This window comes from Phyllobates terribilis, unplaced genomic scaffold, assembly GCF_046119375.1.
Source record: "Phyllobates terribilis strain yellow unplaced genomic scaffold, ASM4611937v1 Scaffold_4__5_contigs__length_816908805, whole genome shotgun sequence".
Taxonomy (NCBI): domain Eukaryota; kingdom Metazoa; phylum Chordata; class Amphibia; order Anura; family Dendrobatidae; genus Phyllobates; species Phyllobates terribilis.
The window spans coordinates 364,610,660-364,627,447 of NW_027362764.1; positions in this window are offsets into that span (position 1 = coordinate 364,610,660).

Sequence of the window (16,788 nt, forward strand, 5' to 3'; positions counted from 1 at the left end):
ATTTCACTTTTTTTGTGAAAATATCCACTAACTGAGGGAATAATATGTGTGAGGGTACCCCAGGAGAGTTCCAAATGTGTGTGGGTAGAATATATATCCCACGGGGGTAAAATGTAAAAAAGTTGAAAAAAAATTTTTTTTGGACTTAGTCATTTTTCCGGCGTTTATCTGACTTTCAGAGAGGGAAAATGTCAGTGAGTGTTCCGATTTCAGTTCCAGAGCGATTCGCCCGATGAGTCCTTGATATTTCTTCGTTTTCATCCAATTTTCAGAATTTTTGAAAATGTCACTTTTTTGTGAAAATATCCACTAAATGAGGGAATACCCCAGGAGAGGTCCAAATGTGTGTGGGTAGAATATATATCCCACGGGGGTAAAATTGAAAAAAAAAATTTTTTGGACTTAGTCATTTTTCCGGCGTTTATCTGACTTTCAGAGAGGGCAAATTTCAGTGAGCGTTCTGATTTCAGTTCCAGAGCGATTCGCCCAATGAGTCCTTGATATTTAGTCGTTTTCAGCCAATTTTCTGTTTTTTTGAAAGTTTCACTTTTTTGTGAAAATATCCACTAAATGAGGGAATAATATGTGTGAGGGTACCCCAGGAGAGTACCAAATGTGTGTGGGTAGAATATATATCCCACGGGGGTAAAACTGAAAAAAGTTGAAAAATTTTTTTTTTGGACTGACATTTTTCCGGCGTTTATCAGACTTTCAGATAGGGGAAATGTCAGTGAGCGTTCTGATTTCAGTTCCAGAGCGATTCGCCCAATGAGTCCTTGATATTTAGTCATTTTCAGCCAATTTTCTGGATTTTTGAAAATTTCACTTTTTTGTGAAAATATCCACTAAATGAGGGAATAATATGTGTGAGTGTACCCCAGGAGAGTTCCAAATGTGTTTCGGTAGAATATATATCCCACGGGGCTAAAATTGAAAAAAGTTGAAAAAATTTTTTTTTTGCACTTAGTCATTTTTCCGGTGTTTATCAGACTTTCAGATACGGGAAATGTCAGTGAGCGTTCTGATTTCAGTTCCAGCGCGATTCGCCCTATGAGTCCTTGATCTTTAGTCGTTTTCAGCCAATTTTCTGGATTTTTGAAAATTTCACTTTTTTGTGAAAATATCCACTAAATGAGGGAATAATATGTGTGAGGGTACCACAGGAGAGTTCCAAATGTGTGTGGGCAGAAAATATATCCCACGGGTGTAAATTGAAAAAAGTTTTAAAAATAATTTTTTTGGACTTAGTCATTTTTCCGGCGTATATCAGACTTTCAGATAGGGGAAATGTCAGTGAGCATTTCAATTTCAGTTCCAGAGCGATTCGCCCAATGAGTCCTTGATATTTAGTCGTTTTCAGCCAATTTTCTGGATTTTTGAAAATTTCACTTTTTTTGTGAAAATATCCACTAAATGATGGAATAATATGTGTGAGGTTACCCCAGGAGAGTTCCAAATGTGTGTGGGTAGAATATATATCCCACGGGGGTAAAATTGAAAAAAGTTGAAAAAAATTTTTTTTTGGACTTAGTCATTTTTCCAGCGTTTATCAGACTTTCAGATAGGGCAAATGTCATTGAGCATTCCGCTTTCAGTTCCAGAGCGATTCGCCCAATGAATCCTTGATATTTAGTCGTTTTCAGCCAATTTTCTGGATTTTTGAAAATTTCACTTTTTTATGAAAATATCCACTAAATCAGGAAATAATATGTTTGAGGGTACCCCAGGAGAGTTCCAAATGTGTGTGGGTAGAATATATATCCCACGGGGGTAAAATTGAAAAAAGTTGAAAAAAATTTTTTTTTGGACTTAGTCATTTTTCCAGCGTTTATCAGACTTTCAGATAGGGCAAATGTCATTGAGCATTCCGATTTCAGTTCCAGAGTGATTCGCCCAATGAGTCCTTGATATTTAGTCGTTTTCAGCCAATTTCTGGATTTTTGAAAATTTCACTTTTTTGTGAAAATATCCACTAAATGAGGGAATAATATGTGTGAGGGTACCCCAGGAGAGTTCCAAATGTGTTTGGGTAGAATATATATCCCACGGGGGTAAAATTGAAAAAAGTTGAAAAACATTTTTTTTTGGACTTAGTCATTTTTCCGGTGTTTATCAGACTTTCAGATAGGGGAAATGTCAGTGAGCGTTCCGATTTCAATTCCAGAGCAATTCGCCAAATGAGTCCTTGATATTTAGTCGTTTTCAGCCAATTTTCTGGATTTTTGAAAGTTTCACTTTTTTGTGAAAATATCCACTAACTGAGGGAATAATATGTGTGAGGGTTCCACAGGAGAGTTCCAAATGTGTGTGGGTAGAATATATATCCCACGGGGGTAAATTGAAAAAAGTTTTAAAAAATTTTTTTGGGGAATTAGTCATTTTTCCGGCGTTTATCAGACTTTCAGATAGGGGAAATGTCAGTGAGCATTCCGATTTCAGTTCCAGAGCGATTCGCCCAATGATTCCTTGATATTTAGTCGTTTTCAGCCAATTTTCTGGATTTTTGAAAGTTTCACTTTTTTGTGAAAATATCCACTAAATGAGGGAATAATATGTGTGAGGGTACCCCAGGAGAGTTCCAAATGTGTGTGGGTAGAATATATATCCCACGGGGGTAAAATTGAAAAAAGTTGAAAAAATTTTTTTTTGGACTTAGTCAAGACTTTCAGATAGGGGAAATGTCAGTGAGCGTTCTGATTTCAGTTCCAGAGCGATTCGCCCAATGATTCCTTGATATTTAGTCATTTTCAGCCAATTTTCTGGATTTTTGAAAATTTCACTTTTTTGTGAAAATATCCACTAAATGAGGGAATAATATGTGTGAGTGTACCCCAGGAGAGTTCCAAATGTGTTTCGGTAGAATATATATCCCACGGGGCTAAAATTGAAAAAAGTTGAAAAAATTTTTTTTTTGCACTTAGTCATTTTTCCGGTGTTTATCAGACTTTCAGATACGGGAAATGTCAGTGAGCGTTCTGATTTCAGTTCCAGAGCGATTCGCCCTATGAGTCCTTGATCTTTAGTCGTTTTCAGCCAATTTTCTGGATTTTTGAAAATTTCACTTTTTTGTGAAAATATCCACTAAATGAGGGAATAATATGTGTGAGGGTACCACAGGAGAGTTCCAAATGTGTGTGGGTAGAATATATATCCCCCGGGGGTAAATTGAAAAAAGTTTAAAAAAAATATTTTTTGGAATTAGTCATTTTTCCGGCATTTATCAGACTTTCAGATAGGGGAAATGTCAGTGAGCATACTAATTTCAGTTCCAGAGCGATTCGCCCAATGAGTCCTTGATATTTAGTCGTTTTCAGCCAATTTTCTGGATTTTTGAAAATTTCACTTTTTTGTGAAAATATCCACTAAATGAGGGAATAATATGTGTGAGGGTACCCCAGGAGAGTTCCAAATGTGTGTAGGTACAATATATATCCCACGGGGGTAAAATTGAAAAAAGTTGAAAAACATTTTTTTTTGGACTTAGTCATTTTTCCGGCGTTTATCAGACTTTCAGATAGGGGAAATGTCAGTGAGCGTTCCGATTTCAATTCCAGAGCAATTCGCCCAATGAGTCCTTGATATTTAGTCGTTTTCAGCCAATTTTCTGGATTTTTGAAAGTTTCACTTTTTTGTGAAAATATCCACTAAATGAGGGAATAATATGTGTGAGGGTACCACAGCAGAGTTCCAAATGTGGGTGGGTAGAATATATTTCCCACGGGGGTAAATTGAAAAAAGTTTTAAAAAAATTTTTTTTGGAATTAGTCATTTTTCCGGCGTTTATCAGACTTTCAGATAGGGGAAATGTCAGTGAGCATACCAATTTCAGTTCCAGAGCGATTCGCCCAATGAGTCCTTGATATTTAGTCGTTTTCAGCCAATTTTCTGGATTTTTGAAAATTTCACTTTTTTGTGAAAATATCCACTAAATGAGGGAATAATATGTGTGAGTGTACCCCAGGAGAGTTCCAAATGTGTGTAGGTAGAATATATATCCCACGGGGGTAAAATTGAAAAAAGTTGAAAAAAATTTTTTTTTGGACTTAGTCATTTTTCCAGCGTTTATCAGACTTTCAGATAGGGCAAATGTCATTGAGCATTCCGCTTTCAGTTCCAGAGCGATTCGCCCAATGAGTCCTTGATATTTAGTCGTTTTCAGCCAATTTTCTGGATTTTTGAAAATTTCACTTTTTTATGAAAATATCCACTAAATCAGGAAATAATATGTTTGAGGGTACCCCAGGAGAGTTCCAAATGTGTGTGGGTAGAATATATATCCCACGGGGGTAAAATTGAAAAAAGTTGAAAAAAATTTTTTTTTGGACTTAGTCATTTTTCCAGCGTTTATCAGACTTTCAGATAGGGCAAATGTCATTGTGCATTCCGATTTCAGTTCCAGAGTGATTCGCCCAATGAGTCCTTGATATTTAGTCGTTTTCAGCCAATTTCTGGATTTTTGAAAATTTCACTTTTTTGTGAAAATATCCAATAAATGAGGGAATAATATGTGTGAGGGTACCACAGGAGAGTTCCAAATGTGTGTGGGTAGAATATATATCCCACGGGGGTAAAATTGAAAAAAGTTGAAAAACATTTTTTTTTGGACTTAGTCATTTTTCCGGTGTTTATCAGACTTTCAGATAGGGGAAATGTCAGTGAGCGTTCCGATTTCAATTCCAGAGCAATTCGCCAAATGAGTCCTTGATATTTAGTCGTTTTCAGCCAATTTTCTGGATTTTTGAAAGTTTCACTTTTTTGTGAAAATATCCACTAACTGAGGGAATAATATGTGTGAGGGTACCACAGGAGAGTTCCAAATGTGTGTGGGTAGAATATATATCCCACGGGGGTAAATTGAAAAAAGTTTTAAAAAATTTTTTTGGGGAATTAGTCATTTTTCCGGCGTTTATCAGACTTTCAGATAGGGGAAATGTCAGTGAGCATTCCGATTTCAGTTCCAGAGCGATTCGCCCAATGATTCCTTGATATTTAGTCGTTTTCAGCCAATTTTCTGGATTTTTGAAAATTTCACTTTTTTGTGAAAATATCCACTAACTGAGGGAATAATATGTGTGAGGGTACCCCAGGAGAGTTCCAAATGTGTGTGGGTAGAATATATATCCCACGGGGGTAAAATGTAAAAAAGTTGAAAAAAATTTTTTTTGGGACTTAGTCATTTTTCCGGCGTTCATAAGATTTTCAGATAGGGGAAATGTCAGTGAGCGTTCCGATTTCAGTTCCAGAGCGATTCGCCCAATGAGTCCTTAATATTTAGTCGTTTTCAGCCAATTTTCTGTTTTTTTGAAAGTTTCACTTTTTTGTGAAAATATCCACTAAATGAGGGAATAATATGTGTGAGGGTACCCCAGGAGAGTTCCAAATGTGTGTGGGTAGAATATATATCCCACGGGGGTAAAATTGAAAAAAGTTGAAAAAATTTTTTTTTGGACTTAGTCAAGACTTTCAGATAGGGGAAATGTCAGTGAGCGTTCTGATTTCAGTTCCAGAGCGATTCGCCCAATGATTCCTTGATATTTAGTCATTTTCAGCCAATTTTCTGGATTTTTGAAAATTTCACTTTTTTGTGAAAATATCCACTAAATGAGGGAATAATATGTGTGAGTGTACCCCAGGAGAGTTCCAAATGTGTTTCGGTAGAATATATATCCCACGGGGCTAAAATTGAAAAAAGTTGAAAAAATTTTTTTTTTGCACTTAGTCATTTTTCCGGTGTTTATCAGACTTTCAGATACGGGAAATGTCAGTGAGCGTTCTGATTTCAGTTCCAGAGCGATTCGCCCTATGAGTCCTTGATCTTTAGTCGTTTTCAGCCAATTTTCTGGATTTTTGAAAATTTCACTTTTTTGTGAAAATATCCACTAAATGAGGGAATAATATGTGTGAGGGTACCACAGGAGAGTTCCAAATGTGTGTGGGTAGAATATATATCCCCCGGGGGTAAATTGAAAAAAGTTTAAAAAAAATATTTTTTGGAATTAGTCATTTTTCCGGCATTTATCAGACTTTCAGATAGGGGAAATGTCAGTGAGCATACTAATTTCAGTTCCAGAGCGATTCGCCCAATGAGTCCTTGATATTTAGTCGTTTTCAGCCAATTTTCTGGATTTTTGAAAATTTCACTTTTTTGTGAAAATATCCACTAAATGAGGGAATAATATGTGTGAGGGTACCCCAGGAGAGTTCCAAATGTGTGTAGGTACAATATATATCCCACGGGGGTAAAATTGAAAAAAGTTGAAAAACATTTTTTTTTGGACTTAGTCATTTTTCCGGCGTTTATCAGACTTTCAGATAGGGGAAATGTCAGTGAGCGTTCCGATTTCAATTCCAGAGCAATTCGCCCAATGAGTCCTTGATATTTAGTCGTTTTCAGCCAATTTTCTGGATTTTTGAAAGTTTCACTTTTTTGTGAAAATATCCACTAAATGAGGGAATAATATGTGTGAGGGTACCACAGCAGAGTTCCAAATGTGGGTGGGTAGAATATATTTCCCACGGGGGTAAATTGAAAAAAGTTTTAAAAAAATTTTTTTTGGAATTAGTCATTTTTCCGGCGTTTATCAGACTTTCAGATAGGGGAAATGTCAGTGAGCATACCAATTTCAGTTCCAGAGCGATTCGCCCAATGAGTCCTTGATATTTAGTCGTTTTCAGCCAATTTTCTGGATTTTTGAAAATTTCACTTTTTTGTGAAAATATCCACTAAATGAGGGAATAATATGTGTGAGTGTACCCCAGGAGAGTTCCAAATGTGTGTAGGTAGAATATATATCCCACGGGGGTAAAATTGAAAAAAGTTGAAAAAAATTTTTTTTTGGACTTAGTCATTTTTCCAGCGTTTATCAGACTTTCAGATAGGGCAAATGTCATTGAGCATTCCGCTTTCAGTTCCAGAGCGATTCGCCCAATGAGTCCTTGATATTTAGTCGTTTTCAGCCAATTTTCTGGATTTTTGAAAATTTCACTTTTTTATGAAAATATCCACTAAATCAGGAAATAATATGTTTGAGGGTACCCCAGGAGAGTTCCAAATGTGTGTGGGTAGAATATATATCCCACGGGGGTAAAATTGAAAAAAGTTGAAAAAAATTTTTTTTTGGACTTAGTCATTTTTCCAGCGTTTATCAGACTTTCAGATAGGGCAAATGTCATTGTGCATTCCGATTTCAGTTCCAGAGTGATTCGCCCAATGAGTCCTTGATATTTAGTCGTTTTCAGCCAATTTCTGGATTTTTGAAAATTTCACTTTTTTGTGAAAATATCCAATAAATGAGGGAATAATATGTGTGAGGGTACCACAGGAGAGTTCCAAATGTGTGTGGGTAGAATATATATCCCACGGGGGTAAATTGAAAAAAGTTTTAAAAATTTTTTTTTGGGGAATTAGTCATTTTTCCGGCGTTTATCAGACTTTCAGATAGGGGAAATGTCAGTGAGCATTCCGATTTCAGTTCCAGAGCGATTCGCCCAATGATTCCTTGATATTTAGTCGTTTTCAGCCAATTTTCTGGATTTCTGAAAATTTCACTTTTTTGTGAAAATATCCACTAACTGAGGGAATAATATGTGTGAGGGCACCCCAGGAGAGTTCCAAATGTGTGTGGGTAGAATATATATCCCACGGGGGTAAAATGTAAAAAAGTTGAAAAAAAATTTTTTTGGGACTTAGTCATTTTTCCGGCGTTCATAAGATTTTCAGATAGGGGAAATGTCAGTGAGCGTTCCGATTTCAGTTCCAGAGCGATTCGCCCAATGAGTCCTTAATATTTAGTCGTTTTCAGCCAATTTTCTGTTTTTTTGAAAGTTTCACTTTTTTGTGAAAATATCCACTAAATGAGGGAATAATATGTGTGAGGGTACCCCAGGAGAGTTCCAAATGTGTGTGGGTAGAATATATATCCCACGGTGGTAAAATTGAAAAAAGTTGAAAAAATTTTTTTTTGGACTTAGTCAAGACTTTCAGATAGGGGAAATGTCAGTGAGCGTTCTGATTTCAGTTCCAGAGCGATTCGCCCAATGAGTCCTTGATATTTAGTCATTTTCAGCCAATTTTCTGGATTTTTGAAAATTTCACTTTTTTGTGAAAATATCCACTAAATGAGGGAATAATATGTGTGAGTGTACCCCAGGAGAGTTCCAAATGTGTTTCGGTAGAATATATATCCCACGGGGCTAAAATTGAAAAAAGTTGAAAAAATTTTTTTTTTGCACTTAGTCATTTTTCCGGTGTTTATCAGACTTTCAGATACGGGAAATGTCAGTGAGCGTTCTGATTTCAGTTCCAGAGCGATTCGCCCTATGAGTCCTTGATCTTTAGTCGTTTTCAGCCAATTTTCTGGATTTTTGAAAATTTCACTTTTTTGTGAAAATATCCACTAAATGAGGGAATAATATGTGTGAGGGTACCACAGGAGAGTTCCAAATGTGTGTGGGTAGAATATATATCCCCCGGGGGTAAATTGAAAAAAGTTTAAAAAAAATATTTTTTGGAATTAGTCATTTTTCCGGCATTTATCAGACTTTCAGATAGGGGAAATGTCAGTGAGCATACTAATTTCAGTTCCAGAGCGATTCGCCCAATGAGTCCTTGATATTTAGTCGTTTTCAGCCAATTTTCTGGATTTTTGAAAATTTCACTTTTTTGTGAAAATATCCACTAAATGAGGGAATAATATGTGTGAGGGTACCCCAGGAGAGTTCCAAATGTGTGTAGGTACAATATATATCCCACGGGGGTAAAATTGAAAAAAGTTGAAAAACATTTTTTTTTGGATTTAGTCATTTTTCCGGCGTTTATCAGACTTTCAGATAGGGGAAATGTCAGTGAGCGTTCCGATTTCAATTCCAGAGCAATTCGCCCAATGAGTCCTTGATATTTAGTCGTTTTCAGCCAATTTTCTGGATTTTTGAAAGTTTCACTTTTTTGTGAAAATATCCACTAAATGAGGGAAAAATATGTGTGAGGGTACCACAGCAGAGTTCCAAATGTGGGTGGGTAGAATATATTTCCCACGGGGGTAAATTGAAAAAAGTTTTAAAAAAATTTTTTTTGGAATTAGTCATTTTTCCGGCGTTTATCAGACTTTCAGATAGGGGAAATGTCAGTGAGCATACCAATTTCAGTTCCAGAGCGATTCGCCCAATGAGTCCTTGATATTTCGTCGTTTTCAGCCAATTTTCTGGATTTTTGAAAATTTCACTTTTTTGTGAAAATATCCACTAAATGAGGGAATAATATGTGTGAGTGTACCCCAGGAGAGTTCCAAATGTGTGTAGGTAGAATATATATCCCACGGGGGTAAAATTGAAAAAAGTTGAAAAAAATTTTTTTTTGGACTTAGTCATTTTTCCAGCGTTTATCAGACTTTCAGATAGGGCAAATGTCATTGAGCATTCCGCTTTCAGTTCCAGAGCGATTCGCCCAATGGGTCCTTGATATTTAGTCGTTTTCAGCCAATTTTCTGGATTTTTGAAAATTTCACTTTTTTATGAAAATATCCACTAAATCAGGAAATAATATGTTTGAGGGTACCCCAGGAGAGTTCCAAATGTGTGTGGGTAGAATATATATCCCACGGGGGTAAAATTGAAAAAAGTTTAAAAAAATTTTTTTTTGGACTTAGTCATTTTTCCAGCGTTTATCAGACTTTCAGATAGGGCAAATGTCATTGTGCATTCCGATTTCAGTTCCAGAGTGATTCGCCCAATGAGTCCTTGATATTTAGTCGTTTTCAGCCAATTTCTGGATTTTTGAAAATTTCACTTTTTTGTGAAAATATCCAATAAATGAGGGAATAATATGTGTGAGGGTACCACAGGAGAGTTCCAAATGTGTGTGGGTAGAATATATATCCCACGGGGGTAAATTGAAAAAAGTTTTAAAAATTTTTTTTTGGGGAATTAGTCATTTTTCCGGCGTTTATCAGACTTTCAGATAGGGGAAATGTCAGTGAGCATTCCGATTTCAGTTCCAGAGCGATTCGCGCAATGATTCCTTGATATTTAGTAGTTTTCAGCCAATTTTCTGGATTTCTGAAAATTTCACTTTTTTGTGAAAATATCCACTAACTGAGGGAATAATATGTGTGAGGGTACCCCAGGAGAGTTCCAAATGTGTGTGGGTAGAATATATATCCCACGGGGGTAAAATGTAAAAAAGTTGAAAAAAAATTTTTTTGGGACTTAGTCATTTTTCCGGCGTTCATAAGATTTTCAGATAGGGGAAATGTCAGTGAGCGTTCCGATTTCAGTTCCACAGCGATTCGCCCAATGAGTCCTTAATATTTAGTCGTTTTCAGCCAATTTTCTGTTTTTTTGAAAGTTTCACTTTTTTGTGAAAATATCCACTAAATGAGGGAATAATATGTGTGAGGGTACCCCAGGAGAGTTCCAAATGTGTGTGGGTAGAATATATATCCCACGGGGGTAAAATTGAAAAAAGTTGACAAATTTTTTTTTTGGACTTAGTCATTTTTCAGGCGTTTATCAGACTTTCAGATAGGGGAAATGTCAGTGAGCGTTCTGATTTCAGTTCCAGAGCGATTCGCCCAATGAGTCCTTGATATTTAGTCATTTTCAGCCAATTTTCTGGATTTTTGAAAATTTCACTTTTTTGTGAAAATATCCACTAAATGAGGGAATAATATGTGTGAGTGTACCCCAGGAGAGTTCCAAATGTGTTTCGGTAGAATATATATCCCACGGGGCTAAAATTGAAAAAAGTTGAAAAAATTTTTTTTTTGCACTTAGTCATTTTTCCGGTGTTTATCAGACTTTCAGATACGGGAAATGTCAGTGAGCGTTCTGATTTCAGTTCCAGAGCGATTCGCCCTATGAGTCCTTGATCTTTAGTCGTTTTCAGCCAATTTTCTGGATTTTTGAAAATTTCACTTTTTTGTGAAAATATCCACTAAATGAGGGAATAATATGTGTGAGGGTACCACAGGAGAGTTCCAAATGTGTGTGGGTAAAATATATATCCCACGGGGGTAAATTGAAAAAAGTTTTAAAAATAATTTTTTTGGACTTAGTCATTTTTCCGGTGTATATCAGACTTTCAGATAGGGGAAATGTCCGTGAGCATTTCGATTTCAGTTCCAGATCGATTCGCCCAATGAGTCCTTGATACTTAGTCGTTTTCAGCCAATTTTCTGGATTTTTGAAAATTTCACTTTTTTTGTGAAAATATCCACTAAATGAGGGAATAATATGTGTGAGGGTACCACAGGAGAGTTCCAAATGTGTGTCGGTAGAAAAGATATCCCACGGGGGTAAATTGAAAAAAGTTTTAAAAAATTTTTTTTTGGAATTAGTCATTTTTCCGGCGTTTATCAGACTTTCAGATAGGGGAAATGTCAGTGAGCGTTCCGATTTCAATTCCAGAGCAATTCGCCCGATGAGTCCTTGATACTTAGTCGTTTTCAACCAATATTTTGGATTTTTGAAAATTTCACTTTTTTGTGAAAATATTCACTAAATGAGGGAATAATATGTGTGAGGGTACCCCAGGAGAGTTCCAAATGTGTGCAGGTAGAATATATATCCCACGGGGGTAAAATTGAAAAAAGTTGAATAACATTTTTTTTTGGACTTAGTCATTTTTCCGGCGTTTATCAGACTTTCAGATAGGGGAAATGTCAGTGAGCGTTCTGATTTCAGTTCCAGAGCGATTCGCCCTATGAGTACTTGATATTTAGTGGTTTTCAGCCAATTTTCTGGATTTTTGAAAATTTCACTTTTTTGTGAAAATATCCACTAAATGAGGGAATAATATGTTGAGGGTACCCCAGGAGAGGGCCAAAAGTGTGTGGGTAGAATATATGTCCACGGGGATAAAATTGAAAAAAACATTTTTTTGGACCTAGTCATTTTTCCGGCGTTTATCTGACTGTCAGAGAGGGGAAATGTCAGTGACCATTCCGATTTCAGTTCCATTGCGATTCGCCCGATGAGTCCTTGATATTTCTTGGTTTTCAGCCAATTTTCTGAATTTTTTAAAATTTCACTTTTTTGTGAAAATATCCACTAAATGAGGGAATAACATGTGTGAGGGTACCCCAGGAGAGTTCCAAATGTGTGTAGGTAGAATATATATCCCACGGGGGTAAAATTGAAAAAAGTTGAAATCAATTTTTTTGGAGACTTAGTCATTTTTCCAGCGTTTATCAGACTTTCAGATAGGGGAAATGTCAGTGAGTGTTCTGATTTTAGTTCCAGAGCGATTCTCACTATGAGTCCTTGATATTTAGTCGTTTTCAGCCAATTTTCTGGATTTTTGAAAATTTCACTTTTTTGAGAAAACATCCACTAAATGAGGGAATAATATGTGTGAGGGTACCCCAGGAAAGTTCCAAATGTGTGTACGTAGAATACATATCCCACGGGGGTAAAATAGAAAAAAGTTTTAAAAATTTTTTTTTTGGACTTAGTCATTTTACCGGCGTTTATCAGACTTTCAGATAGGGGAAATGTCAGTGAGCGTTCTGATTTTAGTTCCAGAGCGATTCGCCCAATGACTCCTTGATATTTAGTCGTTTTCAGCCAATTTTCTGGATTTTTGAAAGTTTCACTTTTTTGTGAAAATATCCACTAAATGAGGGAATAATATAAGTGAGGCTACCCCAGGAGAGTTCCAAATGTGTGTACGTAGAATACATATCCCACGGGGGTAAAATAGAAAAAAGTTGAAAAAAATTTTTTTTTGGACTTAGTCATTTTTTCGGCGTTTATCAGACTTACAGATAAGGGAAATGTCAGTGAGTGTTCTGATTTCAGTTCCAGAGCGATTCGCCCTATGAGTTCTTGATATTTAGTCGTTTTCAGGCAATTTTCTGGATTTTTGAAAATTTCACTTTTTTGTGAAAATATCCACTAAATGAGGGAATAATATGTGTGAGGGTACCACAGCAGAGTTCCAAATGTGTGTGGGTAGAATATATATCCCACGGGGCTAAAATTGAAAAAAGTTTAAAAAAAATTTTTTTTGGACTTAGTCATTTTTCCGGCGTTTATCAGACTTTCAGATAGGGGAAATGTCAGTGAGGGTTCGGATTTCAGTTCCAGAGCGATTCGCCCAATGTGTCCTTGATATTTAGTCGTTTTCAGCCAATATTTTGGATTTTTGAAAATTTCACTTTTTTGTGAAAATATCCACTAAATGAGGGAATAATATGTGTGAGGGTACCCCAGGAGAGTTCCAAATGTGTGTACGTAGAATACATATCCCACGGGGGTAAAATAGAAAAAAGTTGAAAAAAATGTTTTTTTTGACTTAGTCATTTTTTCGGCGTTTATCAGTCTTTCAAATAAGGGAAATGTCAGTGAGTGTTCTGATTTCAGTTCCAGAGCGATTCGCCCTGAGTCCTTGATATTTAGTCATTTTCATCCAATTTTCTGGATTTTTGAAAATTTCACTTTTTTGTGAAAATATCCACTAAATGAGGGAAAAATATGTGTGAGGGTACCACAGGAGAGTTCCAAATGTGTGTGGGTAGAATATATATCCCACGGGGGTAAAATTGAAAAAAGTTGAACATTTTTTTTTTTTGAACTTAGTCATTTTTCCGGCGTTTATCAGACTTTCAGATAGGGGAAATGTCAGTGAGCGTTCTGATTTCAGTTTCAGAGCGATTCGCCAAATGAATCCTTGATATTTAGTCGTTTTCAGCCAATTTTCTGGATTTTTGAAAATTTCACTTTTTTGTGAAAATATCCACTAAATGAGGAAATAATATGTGTGAGGGTACCCCAGGAGAGTTCCAAATGTGTTTGGGTAGAATATATATCCCACGGGGGTAAAATTCAAAAAAGTTGAAAAAAAATTTTTTTTGAACTTAGTCATTTTTCCAGCGTTTATCAGACTTTCAGATAGGGGAAATGTCAGTCAGCGTTCTGATTTCAGTTCCAGAGCGATTCGCCCAATGAGTCCTTGATATTTAGTCGTTTTCAGCCAATTGTTTGGATTTTTGAAAGTTTCACTTTTTTGTGAAAATATACACTAAATGAGGGAATAATATGTGTTGAGGGTACCCCAGGAGAGTTCCAAATGTGTGTGGGTAGAATATATATCCCCCGGGGGTAAATTGAAAAAAGTTTAAAAAAAATATTTTTTGGAATTAGTCATTTTTCCGGCATTTATCAGACTTTCAGATAGGGGAAATGTCAGTGAGCATACTAATTTCAGTTCCAGAGCGATTCGCCCAATGAGTCCTTGATATTTAGTCGTTTTCAGCCAATTTTCTGGATTTTTGAAAATTTCACTTTTTTGTGAAAATATCCACTAAATGAGGGAATAATATGTGTGAGGGTACCCCAGGAGAGTTCCAAATGTGTGTAGGTACAATATATATCCCACGGGGGTAAAATTGAAAAAAGTTGAAAAACATTTTTTTTTGGATTTAGTCATTTTTCCGGCGTTTATCAGACTTTCAGATAGGGGAAATGTCAGTGAGCGTTCCGATTTCAATTCCAGAGCAATTCGCCCAATGAGTCCTTGATATTTAGTCGTTTTCAGCCAATTTTCTGGATTTTTGAAAGTTTCACTTTTTTGTGAAAATATCCACTAAATGAGGGAAAAATATGTGTGAGGGTACCACAGCAGAGTTCCAAATGTGGGTGGGTAGAATATATTTCCCACGGGGGTAAATTGAAAAAAGTTTTAAAAAAATTTTTTTTGGAATTAGTCATTTTTCCGGCGTTTATCAGACTTTCAGATAGGGGAAATGTCAGTGAGCATACCAATTTCAGTTCCAGAGCGATTCGCCCAATGAGTCCTTGATATTTCGTCGTTTTCAGCCAATTTTCTGGATTTTTGAAAATTTCACTTTTTTGTGAAAATATCCACTAAATGAGGGAATAATATGTGTGAGTGTACCCCAGGAGAGTTCCAAATGTGTGTAGGTAGAATATATATCCCACGGGGGTAAAATTGAAAAAAGTTGAAAAAAATTTTTTTTTGGACTTAGTCATTTTTCCAGCGTTTATCAGACTTTCAGATAGGGCAAATGTCATTGAGCATTCCGCTTTCAGTTCCAGAGCGATTCGCCCAATGGGTCCTTGATATTTAGTCGTTTTCAGCCAATTTTCTGGATTTTTGAAAATTTCACTTTTTTATGAAAATATCCACTAAATCAGGAAATAATATGTTTGAGGGTACCCCAGGAGAGTTCCAAATGTGTGTGGGTAGAATATATATCCCACGGGGGTAAAATTGAAAAAAGTTTAAAAAAATTTTTTTTTGGACTTAGTCATTTTTCCAGCGTTTATCAGACTTTCAGATAGGGCAAATGTCATTGTGCATTCCGATTTCAGTTCCAGAGTGATTCGCCCAATGAGTCCTTGATATTTAGTCGTTTTCAGCCAATTTCTGGATTTTTGAAAATTTCACTTTTTTGTGAAAATATCCAATAAATGAGGGAATAATATGTGTGAGGGTACCACAGGAGAGTTCCAAATGTGTGTGGGTAGAATATATATCCCACGGGGGTAAATTGAAAAAAGTTTTAAAAATTTTTTTTTGGGGAATTAGTCATTTTTCCGGCGTTTATCAGACTTTCAGATAGGGGAAATGTCAGTGAGCATTCCGATTTCAGTTCCAGAGCGATTCGCGCAATGATTCCTTGATATTTAGTAGTTTTCAGCCAATTTTCTGGATTTCTGAAAATTTCACTTTTTTGTGAAAATATCCACTAACTGAGGGAATAATATGTGTGAGGGTACCCCAGGAGAGTTCCAAATGTGTGTGGGTAGAATATATATCCCACGGGGGTAAAATGTAAAAAAGTTGAAAAAAAATTTTTTTGGGACTTAGTCATTTTTCCGGCGTTCATAAGATTTTCAGATAGGGGAAATGTCAGTGAGCGTTCCGATTTCAGTTCCACAGCGATTCGCCCAATGAGTCCTTAATATTTAGTCGTTTTCAGCCAATTTTCTGTTTTTTTGAAAGTTTCACTTTTTTGTGAAAATATCCACTAAATGAGGGAATAATATGTGTGAGGGTACCCCAGGAGAGTTCCAAATGTGTGTGGGTAGAATATATATCCCACGGGGGTAAAATTGAAAAAAGTTGACAAATTTTTTTTTTGGACTTAGTCATTTTTCAGGCGTTTATCAGACTTTCAGATAGGGGAAATGTCAGTGAGCGTTCTGATTTCAGTTCCAGAGCGATTCGCCCAATGAGTCCTTGATATTTAGTCATTTTCAGCCAATTTTCTGGATTTTTGAAAATTTCACTTTTTTGTGAAAATATCCACTAAATGAGGGAATAATATGTGTGAGTGTACCCCAGGAGAGTTCCAAATGTGTTTCGGTAGAATATATATCCCACGGGGCTAAAATTGAAAAAAGTTGAAAAAATTTTTTTTTTGCACTTAGTCATTTTTCCGGTGTTTATCAGACTTTCAGATACGGGAAATGTCAGTGAGCGTTCTGATTTCAGTTCCAGAGCGATTCGCCCTATGAGTCCTTGATCTTTAGTCGTTTTCAGCCAATTTTCTGGATTTTTGAAAATTTCACTTTTTTGTGAAAATATCCACTAAATGAGGGAATAATATGTGTGAGGGTACCACAGGAGAGTTCCAAATGTGTGTGGGTAAAATATATATCCCACGGGGGTAAATTGAAAAAAGTTTTAAAAATAATTTTTTTGGACTTAGTCATTTTTCCGGTGTATATCAGACTTTCAGATAGGGGAAATGTCCGTGAGCATTTCGATTTCAGTTCCAGATCGATTCGCCCAATGAGTCCTTGATACTTAGTCGTTTTCAGCCA